This window comes from Podarcis tiliguerta (assembly GCF_965153285.1).
Source record: "Podarcis tiliguerta genome assembly, chromosome: 2".
NCBI classification, from domain to species: Eukaryota; Metazoa; Chordata; class Lepidosauria; order Squamata; family Lacertidae; genus Podarcis; species Podarcis tiliguerta.
The window spans coordinates 110,963,343-110,974,827 of NC_139535.1; positions in this window are offsets into that span (position 1 = coordinate 110,963,343).

Consider the following 11,485-nt stretch of genomic DNA (forward strand, 5'->3'; position numbering starts at 1 on the left):
CAATACACTCACACTGGAAGGTCATTCACGCCTGCAATCCCCAACCTGTAGTCTCAAGTGGTTTATTGTCCATAAATAGCTTAATCATGTGATCTGCTGTTTGTCTAGCCTGGACATGAGCCCCAATGATGGGGGAGGAGATCTGTAGTCCATTCTCACCTTTCAGTGGCGTAGTGTAGGGGGTGCAGGGGGGGCCGGCCGCACTGGGCGCAACATCTGGGGGGGCGCTCGCACTTGCAGCTCTCTGCCCCTACCTGGCTCACTCACTCTCTCTCACTGCAGTGCTGGCTGTGCAAATCCGATCCGAGCCGCCGGGTCGCCGCCCACTGTGGAGGGGAGGGTGCCAGGCGTGCGGTGCGGTGCGGAGAGAGAGCGAGGGACTATCTGGGGGAGGGACAGTGCAGCGGGGGGGGGCGCAAATTACTTGCCTTGCCCTGGGTGCTGACAACCCACGCTACGCCACCTTTGGCCAGATTTCATAATGGGCATATAACAGCGCACAATGGGATAGAAGAATATACACAGAGAAAGACAACAGGGTTTTTTTTTTTAGAATGCTTTGGAAGCAAATTCATTCCGTACAAAGAGACTTAAATGCAAGCAAAACCAGGCAACAGAAAGGGAGAGCTGGGAGATGGTTCAAAGTCTGTTCAGAACAGGCTACGGCAGAAAGGAAATAGCAAGAACTGAGAAAGAAATATTGCATAAGTGTTCTTGGGGAACATGGTGCTAACCTGGTGCAATGACAGCAACACCCAGGTCCGTCTTACCCATAGAGGCTAGTGGCGCGGGGCGCCGGGGCGCCAAGTTCTGGAGGGCGCCAGGCGAGAGTCTGGGGAACACTGAACGAGTGCGCTGAGTGAGCAAGGGTGCGTGTGCCGCTCCGGCCGAGCATCGGCTCAGTTTTCCCCCTTTTAGCCTGCAGGCGCCGAATTCTGCGGGGTGCCAGAAGGCTAAAAGGGGAAAAACCGAACCGCTCACTCACTCAGTGTGCTGCCTGCCATGCCCACCGCGGCACGAAGCAGCCAGCTGAGCTGGGAAGTGCTGCGTCCAGCCTCCGCCTCTTCCCCGCCAGAGGAGCTGCCCTCCAGCTGCTGCCTGCCTCCTCCAGCCCTAAAAAAAGTCGACAACTCTGGAAAGGGAGGGGTGCCGGAGGGATCTTTTTTTTATATATATAAGATATTTATTAAAAGTTTTTTAGTTACAGGGAAAAAAAGTATAAAAGAGAACAGAAACAATGAAAAAATTAACAAACAATACATCAAAAATAAGAAAAAAGAACAATACATCAAAACAGCATAATAAAAAGAAAAAAGAAAACACATCCAAATTCCGTATCATTATCTTTCATTTACTTGTTTCCTCGACTTCCTCACACCTCCCTTTTTTGTATTCTAGGTAGTTCAAATTAGCTAATTCAGCAAATCCCTTCCCTCTTTCTCAATTTTTTGTTCTGTAATTTATCTTCACCTAATCTAACTTTAGGGACGCGGGTGGCGCTGTGGGTTAAAGCCTCAGCGCCTAGGGCTTGCCAATCGAAAGGTTGGCGGTTCGAATCCCCGTGGCGGGGTGCGCGCCCGCTGTTCGGTCCCAGCGCCTGTCAACCTAGCAGTTCAAAAGCACTCTCGGGTGCAAGTAGATAAATAGGGACCGCTTACTAGCGGGAAGGTAAACGGCGTTTCCATGTGCGGCTCTGGCTCGCCAGAGCAGCGATGTCACGCTGGCCACGTGACCCGGAAGTGTCTCCGGACAGCGCTGGTCCTCGGCCTCTTTGAGTGAGATGGGCACACAACCCTAGAGTCTGTCAAGACTGGCCCGTACGGGCAGGGGTACCTTTACCTTTTACCTTAATCTAACTTTAAATTTTCCACTTTAGCCCATTAACAATCAGTTTTTGCTTATTTCTTTATCACATTTCTGCTAAAACCATATAACTTCATTCCAGTATTCTTCTAACATTCATTCGGAGGGATCTTTGCACCACGGCGCCGGATATGCTTAAGACGGCCCTGGCAATACCCACCAGAAGCATCTCAGCAATGCTGCATGGACAGCCGCCCTGATCTCCCCAGCAACACTGCAATGACATCAACTGCTCCTACCCCAGCACAGCAGCAACAGCACCATTGCATTTAATTTCCTGTAACGTTTGGAGCCACACACAAAAAGAAACTCCTCACTGATGTTACAGCACCGGGCGATTTATTCCAGCCCCAGAGATCCAGCTTCTCTCGTGATCCAGGGGCTGCCCTGGTTACAGGGCAGGAGAGGGAGGCAGCGGGCCCCCACCCCCTCCCCTTCCTCCCTTCCACGCCAAGGCAGCATTAGTTACTGAGCGCACAGCAGAGGCAGGGGGAAATAACAAACGGCTTCATGCCACCCGCTTCCCCCTTTAATGCTGCTTTATTGCAGCAGCGAGTTCAGGCGCAGGTGACGGTGCCATAAACCGCGGCTCGGGTGCTGGCAGAGAAGCCATTTATTAAAGAGAGTGAAGGCAAAGAAAACATTAAGGAGGGCAAGGAGATTACGGGCAGAGAACTTTCTCACAAGGATGCAACATGCCGTAAAAAGCTGGCCGAGACTCCTTCCTGTAGAGCCTGGCATTGTGGACCACCACCCCAGCACAGACCATCTGGTCACTTTCGCTCCCCCCTCCACTGACTGCTTGAAGCCCCAGACACGTCAAGAAACCACCTTCCTTCCCCTTTGTGCTGTCACAGGCACCAAGATCACTCAGAGAGGTGACTCTCTGGACAGCACACCCGGCGTTCCCCAGGCTGCCTGTCACAGGAATAGAAAGAGCCCTGCTAAATCAGGTCGTGTGATCTGGGGGTTGCCTCCAGACTCGGGATTTTGTAGACGGATTCAAGGGCATATGAGATTTTTAAGTTTGCACATTGAAAGTGGGTTAAAGTACTCTGTCGGCCTAGCGCAACAATTCCACAGTATACAGAGTTTGGAAATGAATGGCCAAATACATCAGAAAGTGTTGGATGCACACACCAGGAACAGGAAGCTGTATAGACACCCTGCAAGCAAATCAGGACAAATGCCCATTGTCATGCAACCGCCCCATAAACAAATGAGAACAAATAATACATACATACATACATACATACATACATACTTTGGATAGATCCTTTAGATCTATCCAATTACCGCCCGGTTTCGAATCTTCCGTTCCTGGTTTCTGGATGAAACATCGGCTCTGGATCCATTCCAGTCCGGCTTCCGCGCTGGTCATGGGACCGAGACGGCTCTGGTTGCCCTAACAGATGATCTTTGTAGACAGCTGGATCGAGGTGGGTCGGCTGATTCTTCTACATCTGTCAGCAGCTTTCGACATGGTCGATCACGAACGTCTGGACCACCGCCTTGCCGACGTGGGGATCCAGGGCACAGTCCTTCAATAGCTGCGCTCGTTTCTCTCTGGTCAGGGACAGAGGGTGGCGCTTGGGGGGGAATTGTCATCGCGCCACTCCTTGGTGTGTGGAGTGCCTCAGGGTGCGATACTCTCCCCGATGCTTTTCAACATCTTTATGCGCCTCCTCGCCCAGCTTGTCCGGAGTTTTGGGCTTGGTTGCCATCAGTATGCTGATGACACCCAACTCTATCTGTTGATGGATGGCCATCCTGACTCGGCCCCAGACACACTGACCAGATGTTTGGAAGCTGTGGCTGGATGGTTACGTGGGAGCCGGTTGAAGCTAAATCCTTCGAAGACAGAGGTCCTATGGCTGGGACGGGACGATATGGGATTGGGGGGGCAAATCCCATCTCTTGCGGGGGCGCAATTAGTGCCAGCACCGTCCACTAAGAGTTTGGGTGTAATCTTTGACACCTCCCTTTCCATGGAGGCACAGATTGCAGCTACAACAAAGGCGGCATTTTTCCATCTCCGCCAAGCTAAGCAGTTGGCACCTTACCTCTCTCACCCTGACCTAGCCACTGTGATCCACGCGACGGTCACCTCCAGACTGGATTATTGTAACTCGCTCTACGTGGGGCTGCCCTTGAGACTGACCCAGAAACTCCAGCGGGTGCAGAATGCTGCGGCGAGACTCCTTACGGGGTCTTCGCTGCGAGATCACATTCACCCGGTGCTATACCAGCTGCACTGGCTCCCGGTGGAGTACAGGATCAGGTTTAAGGTGCTGGTTTTAACCTTTAAAGCCCTATACGGCCTAGGACCCTCGTACCTACGGGACCGCCTCTCCTGGTATGCCCCACAGAGAAACTTACGGTCTTCAAATAAAAACATCCTGAAGGTCCCAGGCCACAGAGAAGTTAGGCTGGCCTCAACCAGAGCCAGGGCATTTTCGGCCGTGGCTCCGATCTGGTGGAACACTCTGTCACAAGAGACCAGGGCCCTGCAGGACTTGACATCTTTCCGCAGGGCCTGCAACACAGAGCTTTTCCACCAGGCTTTTGGCCAGGGCACAGCCTGACTCCCTCCCTCGGCAATCTTCGCGGAGCTCTGGCCCAATGGTTGCCCGTGGCTTGAATTAATTAATTTTATAATGAATGATTTTAGAGTGTTGTTTGTGCTGTACTTTTGTACTGTTTTATTGTTGTTAGCCGCCCTGAGCCCGGCTTCGGCTGGGGAGGGCGGGATATAAATAAAATTTATTATTATTAATAATAATAATAATACCCTGCCTATCTGGCTAGGTTTCCCCAGTCACTCTGGGCAGCTCCCAACAAAACACTAAAAACAGCCTGTTTATAGGGCTGCCAGATATAGCCCAGCTACCAGCTACATAAGCAGTGTACAAGCAAATCAGGATGAATGCTGAACAGGCCCTTCGTAGGCACCTTGATCAAGCATCCTGTTCCCACACGGGCCAACTAGGTGCCCTGGGAAGCTCAAAAAAGTCCGAGCCTGAATATTCTCTAGATTAATGATGCAACTCGGGACGCGGGTGACTCTGTGGGTTAAACCACAGAGCCTAGGGCTTGCCGATCAGAAGGTTGGCGGTTCGAATCCCCGCGACGGGGTGAGATCCCGTTGCTCGGTCCCTGCTCCTGTCAACCTAGTAGTTCGAAAACACATCAAAGTGCAAGTAGATAAATAGGTACCTCTCCAGCAGGAAGGTAAACGGCATTTCCATGCGCTGCTCTGGTTCGCCAGAAGCGGCTTAGTCATGCTGGCCACATGACCCGGAAGCTGTACACCGGCTCCCTTGGCCAATAAAGCGAGATGAGCGCCGCAACCCCAGAGTCGGTCACGACTGGGCCTAATGGCCAGGGGTCCCTTTACCTTTACCTTTTAATGATGCAACTTACCTCTTTGGGCTGACAGTCAAAAATCAAGGCAAAGTTAATGTGGAGTGATTGTAATGTTAACTGGGTATTTTCCGCTTCTTCTTTTTTACTGCAATTTGCTTTATGCTTTAACTTTTTACTCACCAGCACAGGAAGCTGTGTTACACTGAGTCAGACCATTGCTAAGCTCAGTATTGCCTGCCCAGGCCTGGCAGGGCCAGCTCAAAACATTTTGATGCCCAAGGCAAGGAGCAACATGCAGAAGCCAACCAGAGTGGAGGTTGAACCTTAGCTTGCCCTGGTGATGAGACACCATCCTCCAGAACCCCCGAGGGCAGCCAGCAGGGTAGCTTAGAAGGCAAGGCTACTTGGGACACACAGCTCTGTCCTTCCAACACCCCACTGCCTTTCCAGGCCTCCCAGAATCAGCCGTCTCACACAGCCAGCCCCACTGGCCTAGAGAAAGTCTCATGGGGTTAGAGCCTTTTTAGCTCTGCTAGTGGGAGATTTTACTTTCTTGGGCTCCATGATCACTGCAGATGGTGACAGCAGCCATGAAATTCAAAGACGCCGGCTTCTTGGGAGAAAAGCAATGACAAACCTAGACAGCATCTTAAAAAGCAGAGACATCACCTTGCCAACAAAGGTCCGTATAGTTAAAGCTATGGTTCTCCCAGTAGTGATGTATGGAAGTGAGAGCTGGACCATAAAGAAGGCTAATTGCCGAAGAATTGATGCTTTGGAATTATGGTGCTGGAGGAGACTCTTGAGAGTCCCATGGACTGCAAGAAGATCAAACCTCTCCATTCTTAAGGAAAGCAGCCCTGAGTGCTCACTGGAAGGACAGATCCTGAAGCTGAGGCTCCAATACTTTAGCCACCTCATGAGAAGAGAAGACTCCCTGGAAAAGACCCTGATGTTGGGAAAGATGGAGGGCACAAGGAGAAGGGGACGACAGAGGACGAGATGGTTGGACAGTGTTCTCAAAGCTATAAACACGAGTCTGACCAAACTGCGGGAGGCAGTGGAAGACAGGAGTGCCTGGCGTGCTCTGGTCCATGGGGTCACGAAGAGTCGGACACGACTAAATGACTAAACAACAAGTGGGAGATTTCAGAATTTCAGCGCCGTGGGTTCAAGCCCTACCTGGGGCAAGAGATCCCTGCATTGCAGGGGGTTGGACTAGATGACCCTCATGGTCCCTTCCAACGCTACAATTCTGTGATTCCAATATTATAAATCCAAAGGTGCCTATGGTTGAACCAGAGTGCTTATACATGCAAAGCATGAGCTCTACCACTGAACATCCCCCTCCCATTACCTCCAGCAAGCCTTTGGGAAGAAGGTGGGATAGGAATCAAATGAAACTAGTAAATCACAACATTCGAGAGGCCTTGCTTCACACATCACACGACAATGTCTTTTGCATCTTTCCTTTCCCCTCCTTGCTTTACATACAGGTGCGCCAGGGTGTGTGTGCTGGCGTACAACCTTCAAAGGGACATACGTTTTATTAATTTTATTTATAACCTGCTCTGCATTCTTCAAGCGAATCCCAGAGGCAACATTAAAAACATGATAAAACAATATGTCATTTAAATACAATTAAATGTAAAAAAACCAACAACCCACCCACACAATATAACAACACTATAATTACATCAGCCAAGCAAGAAGTAGCACCACAGTAAGAGATGGGGAGAACATCTCACTTCTCCCCCGATGTAGAAACTCCCATAAGCACACCCAAGGCTTTTTTTCAGTCGAAAGAACAGGTGGGCGCCGTTGTCATTGTAAGACAACAAAGGAGGCGTTCATGGAGAGCTCTGGCACCTCTTTTTCTAGAAAAAGAGCGCTGAGCACACCCCAAGTGAGGGTGCCGCTACTCAGAACACCCTCTCACCAGCCACCACATGCTCAAAGAGCAGAGACACTGATGGCCTCAAAAGTCTGGACAGGTGTGGAAGGAAGAAGACGGTGCTTCAGGTATCTGGCCCCAATGTTCAGGGCATCTACGAAGGGTCAAGATATCCAGGGCCTTTATGTCAAAATTATATCCGGCTTGGTAGCATATTGCCCGCTGCTGCTGAGCTTCTAACACTGGTATTATATCTTGATGGTGAGCTGCGTCCACCGCTCTGAACCAACAGCAGCTTGCAAATTATGGTGGCATCCATGCTATACATTTAAAGCACATGGCTGCCCACCCTCTGCAAGAATCCTGAGAAATGTGGTTTGCTAAGGTTTCTGGGAGTTATAGGTTTTTTATTATTATTTAATTTTATCGAAATAATTTCAATTTGAAAGAAATGAAGTGATACGAAGAAAAGAAGGGAAAGTGTGTGAAAGAGAAAACAAAGATGTGTACAGTCATACCTCGGGTTACTGATGCTTCGGGTTGCACGATTTCGGGTTTCGCACTGTGCCAAACCTGGAAGTAGCAAACGGGTTACTTCCGGGTTTCGGCGCTTGTCCATGTGCAGAAGCGCTAAATCGTGACCCGCGCATGCGCATGCGCGGCGCTGCAGGTTGCGGACGCTGCAGGTTGCGGACGCTGCAGGTTGCGAATGTGCTTCCCACACGGATCATGTTCGCAACCCGAGCATCCACTGTATAAGAAAGAAGAAGAAAATACAATACACAAAAATACAATGCAAGTTATAATTCTGTGAGGGGATAAACTACAACTCCCAGGATTCTTTGGGGGAAGCCATGACTTTTAAAGGGGCACGGATAAAGGGTGTGGATGTGGCCTAGTGTGCCATGATATGGGAAGGGGCCACAGCTCAGGGATAAGGTACATGCTCTGCATGTAGCAGACCTGGGAGACCTGTGGACATCAAGACGTGGCTTGACTCCAACTCCCATCAGCCCCTGTCAGCATGGACAATGGGCAAGGACGATGGGAGTTGGAGTCCAACAACTTCTGGAGGGTCAAAGGTGCCCAAAGGTCAACCCGCCCTGTCGTAGAAAGCTTCATGAAAAGGTGAGGTAAAGACTCTCTGCCCAAGATTCTGCTGCCAGTCAGAGTAGACAACACCTATGCAGTCCGAAGAGAGCACCACTGCATTCAATGGAGTTTACTCCCATGAAATTATGCATAGAATTGCAGTCATACAATCCTATGCATCTCTAGTGATGCTCCACTCTATATATTTACAGCTATGGCATGGAGGCAGCCGTATGCATAGAGTCTGTTTCAAAGACCTTTAAGTGATAATGTGTCCATCACCCCTTAAGCTTTTATGTGGAGGTTCAGGAGGCCAGCAGTGCTTAATTTCTATAAAAGTGATAGCAGGGCACTGGTCTGCCTGGGAAGATCACCCTTATTCTTTTTGCTTACTGTGGCTTGTAGCTTCCTCGGTGGGGGGTGATGCACTCTGCACATGTTCTGTGACCCCATAATCTATTCTGACTTCATACATTCCAGGCTTGGTCGAAAGTGGACCTGGCTAAGCCCTGAGGCTAATTAATCCATTTGCTGTTTGCACATGCATGTATGTATATATAGGTGCCATTGGCCCGTTCACTAAATCACTGCCGCATCCTAAAAGGGATGCATGATCCTGCGCGATCATCTTTTAAAGCACCAAATCGGCATTGTTCATCACGCTGCGAAACCGCCACGTTCTCTCTGTCCTTTTGCACTCCTCCCAACAGGCTGCCTCGGCTGCCTCCTCCTCCTCCTGTGCAAAGGCAGCTCATTACCCGAAAGATATTGATAAACTGGAAGCAGTTGGGAGAGCGGCTACAAAAATGATGAAGGAGGCTGGTGGGACTGAGTTATGGAGGCAGATTAAGGGAGTTAAATATGTAGAGCTTGGCTGCGTGCCGATTAAAAGCGGGGAGCGCGGCTGCAAACACCAGCCGCAGGGGAGGGGGAGCAGGCCCCAGCTGGCAGGAACCGGATGGATGGAACAAAAGTAGGGGGGGGGGAGAAGCGAGTGCAAGAAGAATGTGGCATTGAGAAGAGAGTGGGTGGGAGGGATGGAGGAAAGGGGCTCTTAATTCCTAAAAATCAGAGGTGCTGTATAGAACATTAAGTTTGGCACCAGGGGGGGTTGGCTAGGCACATCAAAGCCTTGGGACCAAAGGCCTGTGGCACACAATTGCGTAACATTTACATAGGCAAATCTGTATGTACAAATGCAAAAATAGGCTGGCTTTCTGAGGTAGGGTGGGAAACAGCCATGAGGGCTTACTCTTAGCTATGGGGATTTTCTGGGCCCAGGACACTACGTGGATTAGGTCCTCCACAAGTGAAGGCAGTGGGAGGTTGGGATTTCTCTGGACCGGCCCTGAAAATGAAATGCGTATCATAGAGTTGGAAGGGGTTCTGAGGATCATCTAGTCCAACCCCCTGCAATGCAGGAATATGCAGCTGTCCCATATGGGGATCGAACCTGCAACCTTGGTGTTATCAGCACCACACTCTAACCAGCTGAGCTATCCAGGCTGACCCATCATATAGATATACAGTGGACGCTCGGGTTGCAAACGTGATCCGTGTGGGATGCACGTTTGCAACCCACAGTGGCGTGTCTGCGCATGTGCAGGTTGCGATTCAGGGCTTCTGTGCATGTGCAAAGTGCAATTTAGCGCTTCTGTGCATGCGCGACCGCCGAAACCCGGAGGTAACCCGTTCTGGTACTTTCGGGTTTCAGCGGTCCATAACCCCAAAAAACGCAACCTGAAGCGCCTGTAACCTGAGGTATGATTGTATAGTAATTTTGTTGAAAACGGAGAAGGGGCAGGAGATCCAGGGAGTAATGAAAAAGACCTGAGGTTCTGATACCCCAGAGCCACCCCCCAAACAACACCACAGGTTGCCATCACTGGGTATTTCACTGGCCCAGTCTGTATTTTTTGCCTCAGGTGCTTCATTGCAAAGCCACATAGAAATACAGACAGGGAAGCGCCTGCTGACATGCCAATGCTGTGATGCGAAAAGCTTCACTTGCTGGATTTCTGTTTGTTGCACAAATATTAAAAGCATAGGACCCTCTTGGGAAAAATATTAAGCTATGTCAACCAAGGAGGCAGGGCTGTAACAAACCAAAACTGAACTGGATGAGACATTTCCCATCATTTCATCCATGTGAGGAAAAGCTTCCTTTGCTACATTAATGTACCTTAAGCAGCTGCAAGAAGCACAGGTGCAGAACTAGGGCTGCTTGTTTGTTTTGAAGTGCCAGCTTCGCCCAGGAACTTGGCTGCTCACTCACCACTCTTGTCTTTACAAGCTCTGAAACAGCAGTCAGCCATGGCTACTCACACAAAGATACCCATCCCTGCGAAGTTTGCCTTTTCTTTTGCCTTTTTCAAATAACAGAACCCCTTTCCCAGGTGAAATATAGCAAAACCACCCCTCTCTTGGGTGGGCAGGACAAATCTGTCTAATGGGTGGACCATTAGAGGGAAAGATATTTATTTCCAGAATAAAGTTCATGTCTTGCAGTGGGTACCCTGATATGCTGTTGTGGCAGGTGAAGGAATAACCAATCTCTAGATGTTGGGAAAGACTGAGGGCGCAAGGAGAAGGGGACGACAGAGGACGAGATGGTTGGACAGTGTTCTCGAACCTACTAACATGAGTCTGACCAAACTGCGGGAGGCAGTGGAAGACAGGAGTGTCTGGTCCATGGGGTCACGAAGAGTCAGACACGACTAAACAACAACAAAGGTTTGCTGAAGGAGACAGAAGTCTGAGTTTGGCTGCTGGCTGGGAAGAGGCAGCCCTTTGTGGGCTTCTGCAAAAAAGTGCACAATTTTTGGAGGAACCAAGGATGCTTTAAAGGCTAGCAGCGCCTGTCTCAGTGCTTGCCCACTCGCCCATGCTCAGCTTGTAAACCCCAAGAGATTCTGCAACAGATTATTGCAAAAATTCCAGAAAAGCAGCCTCCAGCACTCTCTTCTCTCAAGGAAACAACCTCTGGAAAAGCTTCCGCTTCCTATCTCTCACAAAAATGGGGAGGGGGGCACCGAGCAATGATCAACAGACCCTCAATACAGGGGGTCGCACGGGGTACTGGGAGAGACTCTCAAGCTGGCACATTTGAGTCGTCATCGCCCCACCGCCACCAACCTCCCAGCGCGGCACAGTGTTGCCAGCATGGCTGGCAGGGCAGCCCAGCCATCAATCCTGGCGTAGTGTAATTAACATAAAGCAGAAGCAATTAATGGATTGCATTCCTAGTCCATTAAACCTGCGATGGATTTG